Consider the following 13,428-nt stretch of genomic DNA (forward strand, 5'->3'; position numbering starts at 1 on the left):
CCTATCTATGGGAGTCATTATTTAGTAAATAGCGCAACCATTTGTGGTTTTCGTCCGTGATTTTTTTGACCTTCTTTGACAGATACTTAGACTAAGCCATTTTATTTGACATATAGCAGGTGGTCGAATGGCCTAACTTCACCTATTAAAAAAAAAAAAAAAGATAGAAAAAGCCTGTACATATCAGAGCAGCACTATTTTGCACACAATTAGTGTAGTTTTAGCCCTTAGCAAATTCAGCGTCCGGAATACAAGCCACCACCTAGCGCCACTCCGGTATATTTTCCTCGGACCACTCACCGCCCCTACTATTTACCCTATACCCTACTCACCATTAGGGTACAACTTTATAATTACCCAAGCAAATTAGACCTACCAACCCACTGTACATCTTTGAAACATCTTTTTCCGTGGTTGAAATTGATTGGGGAAGTTTCAAAATGCCATGATCTCTGTGCTCGGGTACAAACCGTGCGATTGTGGATTCTTACCTGATTGTGAATTCATCTACTGAGGTTCAAACTGGTAGCCCCCAATCTCTACCATGAATGCCCTCATTGCATGACGTGGGCGGTTCCCTTGAGATGAGCAGCTTGTAAGAAATCCCCTACACCCACACAGCCACCAGATCTTTACCCATGGATTGTGCTGGCCTCCACTAAAGTTGGCTGCAACTGAAGAACCTTCTCCTGCCCCCCGCAGCATAGGATTCTTCTTGCAATGCGTGGTGAATTCTTGACCAAAACTTTCAAGGCATGACAGTGTGGAGGTTAGATTGTAGTTTATTGTATTTTAGTTCTTGATCATCGTACAGTGTCTGGACAATTTACCGTCGCCTTTTTTAGGCCCCCAGGAGCTCCCTCCATGCCCTTCCTTCCTTTTTTTCTCTCCCCCCCCACCCCCCCCCCCTCCCCCCCTTTTCCCCCCCTTTCCCCTCTCTCCCCTCCCCCCCCCCCCCCTTCTCCCCCGACATGTCGTATCCTCACCTAAATTTTTGACACTCATACTCACACCCCCTTATCCCCCCCAAACTTACCCACCAATCCTAAAGGGCCCAATTACTTATTTTTTTTCTCCTTTTGTATAAGCACACTCCACAACACTACACATCCGACGTCTTTGTAGTGTGGGTTGGAAGGAAAACCGGTTTTCCCTTTTATCCCTCCTTCATTGTCACCCCCAGAGAACAGACCATGCAGGTCACTAGGGAGCCACCGCCTACCACACTATGTAAGGAAGAGCCTGGTTTTTTTCCTCCCCTTCCCCCTTTTTCCCTCCCCCCTTTTCCCCATAAGAGCATAAAATGTTCGTGGTTTGTAAGCTCAATTGCACTGTGAAACAAACCATTTGCGATTTTATAAAAATTCTATCGTTCTGCAATTATTCCACCATCAGATAAAGACTCAACCCCAATACGTCTTATATTTTTGACATCCATAATCACTTTCCATATCCTCCAGTATTAAAAAACGTTTCCATGACACATTTTCATACATCACGGAACATTAGCATCCTTGTTCCATTTGATTTTCACCATGGTAAATGACAAAAAAGCTCGTGCATCTTGGATTAGTCAAATGCCCACCATTTCTCCTAAGGACCAAGAACTAACCATTTTTCTAATAGCTTCCCTTTCCCTTACGTGTCCAAAGCTTCTCCCATTCACACTTCCCCTCAATAATCACCCAATACTTAACATGATTTTATTTTACCACCTAATTTTACCACCTTAATTCCTACTTAGGACCATTTAATGGAAGGAATTTTAATGTCAATGCCCTGTAAATCAAATGCCCATCTAAATCGGCAGCGCGGATTAGTGCCCTCAAATGCCGAGAAAAATACTGCGGGATATAAAAAGCCCAAAATGAACTATTCGTTATAGATAACTTGATATTCAGGGTTATATATATGCCCCATTTAATGTAAAAATAAGGTACATACCTTTAATTGTTTGCTTTATAAAACCCTGGGGCTGCGAGAGGTTGCGAAATCAGAGAGTAATTTTAAAACTATTATAACTATATTATCGAGGCCTATAAAACTAATAATACCTTTTGCGACCGGGTCTTGCAGCGATTTTTCGTTAATGATTTACTAGGCTGAACATGTGCGATTAGTACAGCCTAGTAAAAATCGCGTTTTAAACCCTCCCCCTCCAAACAGCGCCAAAATCGCCGACATGGCTGAGGGCAGATTCCCAATGACGATTCAGGTAGGTTTTGTAACATACCTACTATAAGGCAGCAACTCTACCGCTCTATGCCACAGTGCCGAAGTGTTTAAAAAAGGCATGGTTGACTTTCTGAAAGATTGTAAAATTGGGGCCCAGGGGAGGCGGCGTGGAAGAGAAGTTGAGGCCGGCATGGTTGCGATCAACCACGATTGTATTGAATGGTGGGGCAGGGTTGAGTTCACAGAGGGCCTATACCTGCTATATATTTTCTTATGTACGTGCAAACTCCACAGACAACACCCAAGGTCAGGGTCGCACCTGGGTCGCTGGTGCAGTGAGACCGACTGTTGTGTTATTATTCCTTATTGTATATTTTAATGTTGTTGTATTGGTACGTTAATGTGCCTATAAATGCTGCAGCCAATAAGATTGTCAATGCACTGTTTTTAGTGCAAACACTTTTTTAGCGCATTGAAAGAAGTAAGTTAGCCTGCGTTTAAGTCCCGCAGTTTACAGTTTGCAAGAAACATGGGAAAAGTGGGGATTTTGTTGTTAACACAAGTTTTACCCAAATTAAAAAATATCTATCTACACATAACTAAAACTCTGATCTTGTTATCTTCCGGTTTGGCGATCTTTCTATTTGCGCAAAAACGGTTTGTGATAGCGCTACGATTACTTTGCCAGTTCACTCACCGTTCTCCTATGCTCCGAATGTACCAAGTTTCATTCCGATCGGTTGAATGTCGTAAAAGTTAGAACGATCTCTTCTCCTGCCTTCCAGTGCAGCGCGGATTAGTCTCTTCCCCTGTCACTCCCCGGGACGGTCCGCCCCCTTCCTGCGCCATCGCGTCTTTACTGGAGCTGAGGATGACTGGCGGAGGTTTCCAACTGGACTTTCGGAGGGACCCGAAGCAGCCCAGCCACGCCCCATGCAGCAGCCCCGCCCCATGCAGCCCCGCCCCAAGCAGCAGCCCCGCCCCATGCAGCAGCCCCGCCCCAAGCAGCAGCCCAGCGTCGGAGACCCGACCCAGCCCAGAATTGGAGATGCCACCGATGTCACCAAACGGAAAGCGGAGACTCTGATCCCGGTGGAGGAGAATGACCAGTAACCAGGGCCCGCTGTGAGTCCCCATCGCACCGCAAATTCCGGCCATTACCCCTCTGGTCCCCCTCGCTGGCTCCTCCCCCCCTCCCCCATTGATGATGCCCCCCTTCCCCCCATGGCTCTTCCCCCGTGTTTTCTCCGAGCTCACTCCCCCCCCCCACCCACACACCTCTCTCCCCCCACAACTTCCCCCGCCCACACACCCTGTCCCCACACACAGCCTCACAAGCCCCCCCTCTCGCCCCACAAAACCCCCACCGCCCACACCTTCTCACCCCACATAACCCCCTACCGCCTACACACCTCTCTCCCCCCACACAACCTCCCCTGTCCACACATCCCTCCCCCCCACAAGCTCCCCTGCCCATACATCCCCCGCCCACACACACAGACCCCCACCCACAAACAACCCCCGCCTACACACACCCCCCCACACGCCCCTCTGCACACACACCCACCCCCCGACACACCCCTCCGCCCACACCCTCTCCCCCCACACCACCCTCTTCCCCCCCTCCTACACCTCCCCATCCACACACACCCCTCCTCCCCTCCCAACCACACCCCCGTCACCACACCCCACTTCCCTCCCCTTCTCCCCTCCTCCCCAACTCCCCTCCCACATATGAAGAGGAGGGGGAGGGAGTGTTGGAGATGAGGGGAAATGAGCCGCGCCTGCGCAATTAGGGACAATGGGTGAGTGGTGGAATATTGCGTTGGGGGAACGGGTGAGTGATGGAATATTGCGTTGGAGAATGGGTGGGTCCCACTTAGTCTAGTAATAAATTAAAAACCAATGTCAGAACTTAGGGTTACGGGGATTCTATGAACATTTCATCAATGTTTCTGATCGGAGAGGTTTAGACGGATATGGGCAAATGGAACGAGCTTTGATGGAGCATCTTGTTCAGCAGGGACGAGTTGGGCCAAAGGGTCTGTTTCTGTGCTGCATGTCTCAACGACTCCATGCTCTGCCTCGCGAGACTGGGCGATCGTTCCGCCGAACACATTCGCTCAGTCCGCTTGGACCTACCTGATCTCCCGGTTGCCAAACAGTTTAAATCCCCTTCCCATTCCCACATAGACCTTTCTGTCCTGGGCCTCCTCCATTGTCAGAGTGAGACCCCCACACAAATTGGGGGAACAGCATCTCAGGTTTTGCTTGGGCAGCTAACAACTCAAGTGGTATGAGTATTGATTTCTCTAGCTTCGTAACCCCTGCATTCCCTCTCTCTCCATCCTTCCCCCACCATAGTCACACCAGCCTCTCGTCCTCACTTAGCAAACAGTTAACAATGGCCTGTTTCCTTTATCATTGTTAGTTTTTTTGCATATCTTTCATTCATTTGTGCAATATCTCTCCACATCACCGTCTATATCTCTCGTTTCCATTTCCCCTGAAGAAGGGTCTCGCCCCAAAACGTTGCATATTATTTTCTCCAGAGATGCTGCCTGTCCCACTGAGTTACTTCCACTTTTTGTGTCTCTCCCATTTAGTAACTTTGACATACACGAGTTCCCATCAAATATGTTTTGATACATTCAGCAAATGTGATTCCATTTACTCTGCCTTCTCCCTCAAGTGAAATGTTGCCCAGTGTATGATTTGGAATTCACTGCCTAAAGGGTAGTGAAAGCAGAGTTATTGGTAACTGCTACAGGGGAACCGGGCACATCTTTGAAAAGGAAACAATTTCAAGACTATGAGGGAACAGTGGGAATGTGAGGTTAATTGGATAGTTCTTTCACAGAATGTGCTGTGTGATTCTAAATATTAAATGAAAATTGGACAGAAACCTGCATACTTCCATGAATGTAAAACTATTATTGAGTGTGTTTTGCCACATTTCAACTATTGAATAAAGCAGGGTTTTACAGCCTTTTACTGGATTGTATGTATAGATTGAATTGATTATTTGAAAGATAAAGTAGGCCCGTCAGCCTGCAGCGTCCCCACGACAGCCATAGAAACCCCATTCACACGGTCTTCAGTATCCCATCTTTTAAATCTTTATATAGTGTGAAAATTATTAGTAGTTTATTAATCCGCTCCTAACACATCGGGGGGGGTGTGGAGTTTACAGGGCGAATTAAGCTACAAACCCGCAAGTCTTTGGGACGAGGGAGGAAACAGGAGTACACAGCCCACCAAGTCCGCCCCAACCAGCAATCACCCCGTACACTAGCACTATCCTACACACTAGGAACAATTTACAATTTTTACCGAAGCAAATTAACCTGTAAACCCGCGCGCCTTTGGAATGTGGGAGATCGAAGGGATCTATCACAGTCGCTGCCTCAAAATGGTAACCAATATCATCAAGGACCCACACGATCCTGGCCACACACTCAACTCTCCGCTACCATCGGGTAGAAGATACAGGAGCTTGGAATCTGGTACATCCAGGTTCAGGAACAGCTACTTCGCCACAGCCATCAGGCTATTAAACTCGCCATCAAACAAACTCTGAACTGTAACAGCCTATTTCACTTTATCTGCTTATTTATGTGTATATTGAACTGAACTGTTCTGTATTTTTGTTTACAATATTCTGTTGTGCTGCAGCAAGCAAGAATTTCATTATCCTATCTCAGACACATGACATTAAACTCTCTTGACTAGGCTTGAAACCGGAGCCCCCGGATAAACCCACGCGGTCACAGGGAGAACGTCCCGGAGCGGAAAAGACTGCAAAAAGTTGTGACCACCGCCCAGTCCATCACCAGCTCTGACCTCCCCACCATTGAAGGGATCTAGCGGAGTCGCTGCCTCAAAAAGGCAGCCAACATCATCAGAGATCCACACCATCCTGGCCACACACTCATTTCACCACTGTCATCGGGAAGAAGGTACAGGAGCCTGAAAACTGTAACGTCCAGGATCAGGAACAGCTTCTTCCCTACAACCATCAGGCTATTAAACACTACAACATCATAAAGGCTCTGAACTACAATAGACTATTATTATTGTTGCACTGTTTTGTTTGTTTTTTGAGTATATATATATATATATATATATATATATATATATATGTATATAAGGGTATGTTGTGAGTATGTGTGTATATATACACACACTGAGCTTAACATTTCTCACTCTCTCGTTTGGCATATCACACTGTGTGTACATATTCTGTTGTGCTGCAACAAGTAAGAATTTCATTGCTCTATCTGGGACATATGACACTAAAGCACTCTTGACCCCACACGGACGACACCTGAGGTCAGGATCGAACGTGAGTCTGTGGCCCTGTGAGGAGGCGGCATCTCTATCAGGATGCCACTGTGCTGGCCAACCAAGGTCGCTGTGGGCATTATCCATAGACTGGCGAGGGTCACATTGTCACAACAACACAACATGGCAGCCTTGAGAAAGAATACAGTGGGATGTAAAAGCTGGTTCATAAGATTCCATGGAGACATGAAAGACGACTGATGCTAGAGTCTCGAGCAAAGAAACAAAACCGCTGGAGGAACTCAGCGGGTCAGGCATCGTCGTTGGAAGGGACAAGAACGGTTGACACTTCAGGTCAGGACACTGCATTAGGACCTGATGCAAGGTCTCAACCCAAAATTCCATTCCCTCCACAGATGCTGCTCGACCCCCTGCCTATATCCAGTAATTTGTTTTTTTTTGTTTCCTACGGTTCCAAATCAGTTCTGATCTAGTGTTTGAAAATCAAAACTCTTGTGTTTATTCATTCTAACAACCAGACTAACGAAGGGTCTCGACCCGAAACTTCACCCATTCCTCCTCCCTTGTCCTGCTGAGTTACTGCAGCATTTTGTGCCTATCTTCAGTTTAAACCAGCATCTGCAGATCCTTCCTGTACAACATTATTTGACATGCTTATTATAAATGTTAGATCTGTCTGTGCCGACAAACATGCAAAACACAACCACAATGTCATGTTGACAATTTATTCTGCAAATATTGACCCAAGTAACATGAGTATTTCCGGGTAGTTTCTATTCAACATCTTTTCAACATATTTATGCTACTACAAATTAGCAGAGATTGGGGGAAAAGTCAGTTAAAACAGCCACAAAGATTACAAAAAGTACACTTGGAGTTCTGGTTGGGTAGCAAGATAAATCTATTGAACAAATCGAAAAAAGTAGCTGACAAACTGCTAATAATTTTCACTGTAAATTCCACCTCATGCAACAGGTCAATTACAGTGTATTGGACATTACCAAATGAGAAGCTTCATGTTTATAGATTAGAGTCACAGAGTCATACAGCAATGAAGCAGGCCATTCGGCCCACTTCATCCATGTTGACCAAAATTCCCCATCTCCCCAAGTCCCATTTAGTTGCCTATACAGGTGCACAACCTTTTATCCGGTGTTCCAGAAACCGAAAAACTCCGAAAACCGGCCATTTTTTCCAGATGTCATCTGCGCACCAAAGCTCGCGTTTGGCGCCAAACTTGACCCGAAACGACCCACGGTCAACCCAGGTCTGTACTAGACTGCCTCCTCCCCGGAGACCGGGAGACGCTTAAACATCTGTAAATCATTGCTTAAATGTTAGTCAGTTAGTTTGGAGGGCTTTTATGTGAAGGGGGGGTGAAGGGGTAAACTTTAATTCTTAGTCCCCTACCTGGTCGGAGAGGCGGGGAGCGGTCAATGCCTTACCGGGTCGCCGTGCAGTAAGCTCCGCAGCGCTGTGGCCGGTGGGGCTGCGGGCGTCGCCGGTTGTAGCTCCGACCCCGGCAACTCTACCCCTGGCTGCGAGGCGCTCCAAATCCAGCGCGGCCCGCGGCCGGACGCCCCAGCTCCGCGAATGTTGGAGCGTCGCTGGACTTGGAGCGCTGCGCAGCCAGGGGTAGAGTTGCCGGGGTCGGAGCTCCAACCGGCGCCGCCCGCGGCCGGACGGAGCCCCCAGCTCCGCGAGGTTGGGAGTCGCCGACCAGGTAGGGGACTAAGAATTAAAGTTTCCCCCTTCACCCCTACTCCACCACCACCACATAAAATCCCTCCAAACTAACTGACTAACATTTATGCAATGATTCTCCCGGTCTCCGGGGAGGAGGCAGCTGCTCGAGACTTTTCAAGCCGCCCGCGCTACCTACCTAATCTACGCTAAAAATCTTCCATTCGGAAATCCGAAAATGTCCGAAATCCGACAAGTGTCTGGTCCCAAGGCTTTCGGATTAAAGGTTGTGCACCTGTACCACACTAAACCTCTCCTATCATGTACCTGTCCAAATCTATTTTAAATGTTGCTATTGTACCTGCCTCAACTACTTCCTCTGGCAGCTCGTTCCATGTACTCACCACTGTGTCTGTGTGAAAGTTGCCCTTCAGGTTTCTGCTAAATCTTTCCCTGCTCATCCTTAATCCTATGCCCTCTAATTCGTGATTCCCCGATCCTCAGGAACATATCCTGCATTCACCCTATCTATTCCCCTCATAATTTTATGCATCTCTATAAGATCACCCCTCAGCCTCATGTGCTCCAAGGAATAAAGTCCTTGCCTGCCCAACCTCTCCCTGTAGCTCAGGCCCTCGAGTCCCAGCCTCATAAATCTTCTCTGCACTCTTTCCAGGTTAATGACATACAGCAGGAGAACCAAAAGTGCACACAATTCTCCAATTGCTACCTCACCAAAGTTTTGTACAACTGTAACCTAACGTCCCAACTTCGATCGCTGATATTTCGGGCCGGTACTCCCGAAGCGTCACTTATTTCCGTTCTCCAGGGATACTGCCTCAGCCGCTGAGTTACTCCAGCACTGTGTGTCTTTCCTTGGTAAACCAGCACCCTAGCTTAAGAAAAGCTCATTCAGAAGTCTTATAACAGAGGGGAAGAAGCAATATATGGAAACTGTGCACACTGAACAAACCCTTCATCGATGGAAACAAACTACATACGACCAAATATGGACAGAGTATTCCAGAGACAGACTCATATTTGTTTTTTGCTCGCTTAACATAGTGCCTGGGGATTTTTGTTTGAGAACTCCGACGAAGACGGAAAGATTTTGGTTTAGCACCTCATCTGAAGGTCAGCAATAACAGTGCAAATGAATGAATGAATGATTGAATGAATGAATGAATGATTAAGTTTATTGGCCAAGTAAGTAAACATACAAGGAATTTGCCTTGATGCTCCGCTCGCAAGTAACAACGCGGCATACAGTAACAATTAAGAATAAAACATAAAACATTAAAACATTATAGTTTAAACATGTGAATGAAATATAATACCAGAACAAAAGGAGGCAACAGATTTTTGGTTATTGAGTAGAGCTACTGCTCGTGGAAAAAAGCTGTTTTTATGTCTTTATAGCTTTGACAGTCCGGAGTCGCCTTCCAGAGGGAAGTGATTCAAAGAGTTTGTGGCCAGGGTGAGAGGGGTCTGAGATGATCTTACCCGCTCGCTTCCTGGCCCTTGCAGTGTACAGTTCGTCAATGGGGGGAAGGTTGCAGCCAACAATCTTCTCAGCTGATCGGACGATTTGCTGCAGCCTCCAGGTGTCGTGCTTGGTGGCTGAGCCAAACCAGACCATGATGGAGAAGGTGAGGACAGACTCTGCGATGGCCGTGTAGAATTGGACCATCATTGGTAGTATAGAATGGCAGTATAGAATTGGAGCAGCCTAGAATTTTGTATGCAAGCTCTTCGGATGATATTTGAACCCGTAACCTTCTGGCTCAAGAGTAAAGCTGCTCACCGCTTGGGGGGACAACAAACATTTTGTTATGAAGTTAAAGCCTTTGCTGAGGATAGGCAGTCTGAAAAAGGGCCTCGACCAGAAACATCACCTATTCCTTTGCTCCAGAGATGCTGTCTGGCTCGCTGAGTTACTCCGGCTTTTTGTGTCTATCTTCGGGTTAAACCAGCATCTGCAGTTCCTTCCTATGCAGCCTTTGCTGACATTCAATTTTAAGTAATAGGTGCTTGTAGCTCATAGACTAAGTTTTCAGGAGGGTATGTTCGAATGGAACAAGATTGACCATGTTTTCTGAAGAGAGTCTGTTTGACGGGTGTTTGAAGGGATGCATCACAGCTTAGTTTGGGAACAGCTCCATCCAAGACCGCAAGAAATTGCAGATCATTGTGGACGCAGCCCAGACCATCACACAATCCAACCTCCCTTCTATTGACTCCATCTACACCTCACGCTGCCTCGGCAAGGCCAGCAGCATCATCAAGGATGAGTCGCACCCTGGCCACTCCCTCTTCTCCCCAAAGGTGTAGAAGTGTGAAAACACACACCGCCAGGTTCAGGAACAGTTTCTTCCCAGCTGTTATCAGGCAACTGAACCATCCTACCACAACCATAGAACTACTATCTACCTCAATGGAGACCCTTGCGCTATCTTTGATCGGACTTTACCTTGCACTAAAATGTATTTCCTGTATCATGTATCTGTTCATTGTGGATGGCTCGACTGCAATAATGTATTGTCCTTCCGCTGACTGTGGAGCACGCAACAAGAGCTTTTCACTGTACCTCGTTACACGTGAGAATAAACTGCACTCAACACAACTCAGTGCAAATTGGTATGTAAACATGTCGACAAATACTGTCTTGAACTACGACAGATGTAAGGAGAGAGCCTACTGACTGCATCACGGCCTCGTTCTGTATCTCAAACGTCCAGGAATGAAGGTGATGACAGAGAACATTGGACACTGCCCAGTCCATCACGAGTACTGACCTCCCCACCATCGAAGGGATCTATAGGAGGCGCTGCTTCAAAAAGGCAGCCCGTATCATCAGAGACCCCACACCACCCTGGCCACACACTCCTTTCACTCCTGCCATCAGGAAGAAGATACTGGAGTCTGAAAACCGTCACGTCCAGGTTCAAGAATAGCTTCTACCCAGCACCCATCAGGCTCATGAACACCCCACAGACGTCAACTAAACTTTAAACTACGAAGATAGACACAAAATGCTGGAGTAACTCAGTAGGACAGGCAGCATCTCTGGAGAGAAGGAATGGGTGACCAGGCGCGAATTGGTATGAGACCCTTCTTCAGACTGAGTGTCAGGGGTGAGGGGGACACACAGAGATATGGGAGGGTAAGGTGTGAAAACAAGAGATCAAAGGGGCATGAATATTGATTCCTCTAACTTCAAGTAACCCCTGCATTCCCTCTCTCTCCACCCCTCCCCCACCCAAGTCTTTCATCCACACCTAGCTACAGCTAACAATGTTTGAAGAATCTGACGAGTCTGAAGAAGGGTTTCGGCCCGAAACATCGCCTATTTCCTTCGCTTCATAGATGCTGCTGAACCCGCTGAGTTTCTCCAGCAATTTTGTGTATCTTAAAGCTAACAATGGCCTGTTTCCTTTATCATCGTTACTTTTTTGCACATCTTTCATTCATTTGTTCTATATATCTCTCGAAATCATCGTTCATATCTCTCATTTCCCTTTTCTGTGACTTGCAGTCTGAAGAAGTCTTGACCCGAAACGTCACTCATTCCTTCCCTCCAGCTTCTCTCCAGAGATACCAGTTACTCCAACATTTTGTGTCTATCGGAGGTTGTTTACTCTATATTCTCAATAAATAAAACATCAGAGAGGCACACAATCCAAGACATGGCCGTAAAATTCAGTGCAGGCTTGCAAATGAGTGGCAAATGTGCCCTCCAGAACTCCAAACCTGTAGCAAATCAGGCTGTAATTATACACTGAAAGAAACAACGTAATTTTCTTAGCACTTTGCATTCAGTGTAATTGGCCTCATTTACTTAATTGTGTTATTTTTGAAACTGCAAAATGGCAACAAAGTTCACGAAAATATTCTTATGAAAAGAATCCAGAGGGAAATCTTTGAAAAAGCAGTACAGCAGGCAGTACGGGAAATATGGAATCCATTCATTCATCATCGTTGAAAACATCAGCGACGCAGTGGTGCTGGTTTCAAACGGGAGCGGTGTCAGACACACCACACATCTCTGTCCTCCAGTTCCTGCGGACTTCCGCCGCTGGAAGTCTGGGATTTTGGTGTGTGTGCTTTATCATCATTCCTTACAATGCTACATTACAATTCCTTACAATTCCTTACGACAGGAATCCGCAACTTCTACTGAAGTGTGGATGGCCGTTGGCTCGCTAGGAGCTCATCCGCCCTTTGACAGGTCTTGTTTTTGGTCCTGCTGGGAGTCCACAGCCCCCTCCTCACCTGGCAAACCAGGTGGGGGAGACGGTTTAGTCGCCGACTATCCGACCATGGAGCAGGTAGCACGGGATTACATGGTACCCGTGGCCCCGACCTGACCTGAGAAATTTGGAAAGACCATTGTATCATATATCTGCCTCACAGAGCCAGAGACCAGGGATCAATCCTAACCTCGGATGCTGTCTGTGTGTGTGTGTGTGTGTGGAGTTTGCACGTCTCCCTGTGACCGTGTGGGTTTCCTCCGGGTGCTCCGTTTCTTTGCACATGTGAGTTTGTAGGTTGTGTAAGAAGGAGCTGCAGGTGCTGGTTTACACCGAATATAATAGATACTAAATGATGGAGTAACATGCTGAGTTTCTCCTGCACTTTGTGTCTATTTCTTCTGTAAAAATAGCATCTGCAAGTCGTTGCATCGCCTTTTTACTGCTCCACTACGACGAAGGAACGCGGGACGTCACCTATCCATGTTCTCGTGAGAAGCTGCCTGACCCGCTGAGTTACTCCAGCATTGTGTCTGTTCTTCATAAAAGCTTCCGACTTGCAGACGTCCCTTTCTGCACAAAAAAACCTTCTCCAATCAACTTTTGCAAGCTCCCACCTAAATACCATAAAGATGTACCTTTGACAAATTTAGAACTGTAACGTGGATCAATCTAGCCTTTTCTCCTTATCTCCGTATCTTTATCAGGAATAGCTTGTTCCCTGCGGCTGTTACCCTACTTAACTCTGCACCTTGGTGATTGCCAATCACCCCCCCCCCCCCCCCCCCCCCCCCCCCCCCCCCCGCCCCCCCCCCCCCCTGAAATTTGCACTACTGCTGCTACTGTATATATACTATTCCATTTTTACTGTTAACTGCATTTTGTTCTGTGTTTGCACTGCACAATGACAATGGGTGAGATGCTAACTGCATTTCGTTGTCTCTGTACAATTGTACACTGCACAATGACGTAATAAAGTTCTGAACCCCCTGAATATGAATCTAACTCGCTCACT

At 46.9% G+C, this 13,428-nt stretch overlaps 1 protein-coding gene across 2 annotated transcripts in view; it reads right to left on the minus strand.

The window, feature by feature from the left end:
- The window catches only part of LOC129697628 (kinesin-like protein KIF6), a 453,653-nt gene that overhangs the window by 230,514 nt on the left and 209,711 nt on the right, over positions 1-13,428 (minus strand). The window lies entirely within an intron of this gene.

The sequence above is a fragment of the Leucoraja erinacea genome, chromosome 5 (assembly GCF_028641065.1).
Source record: "Leucoraja erinacea ecotype New England chromosome 5, Leri_hhj_1, whole genome shotgun sequence".
Taxonomy (NCBI): domain Eukaryota; kingdom Metazoa; phylum Chordata; class Chondrichthyes; order Rajiformes; family Rajidae; genus Leucoraja; species Leucoraja erinaceus.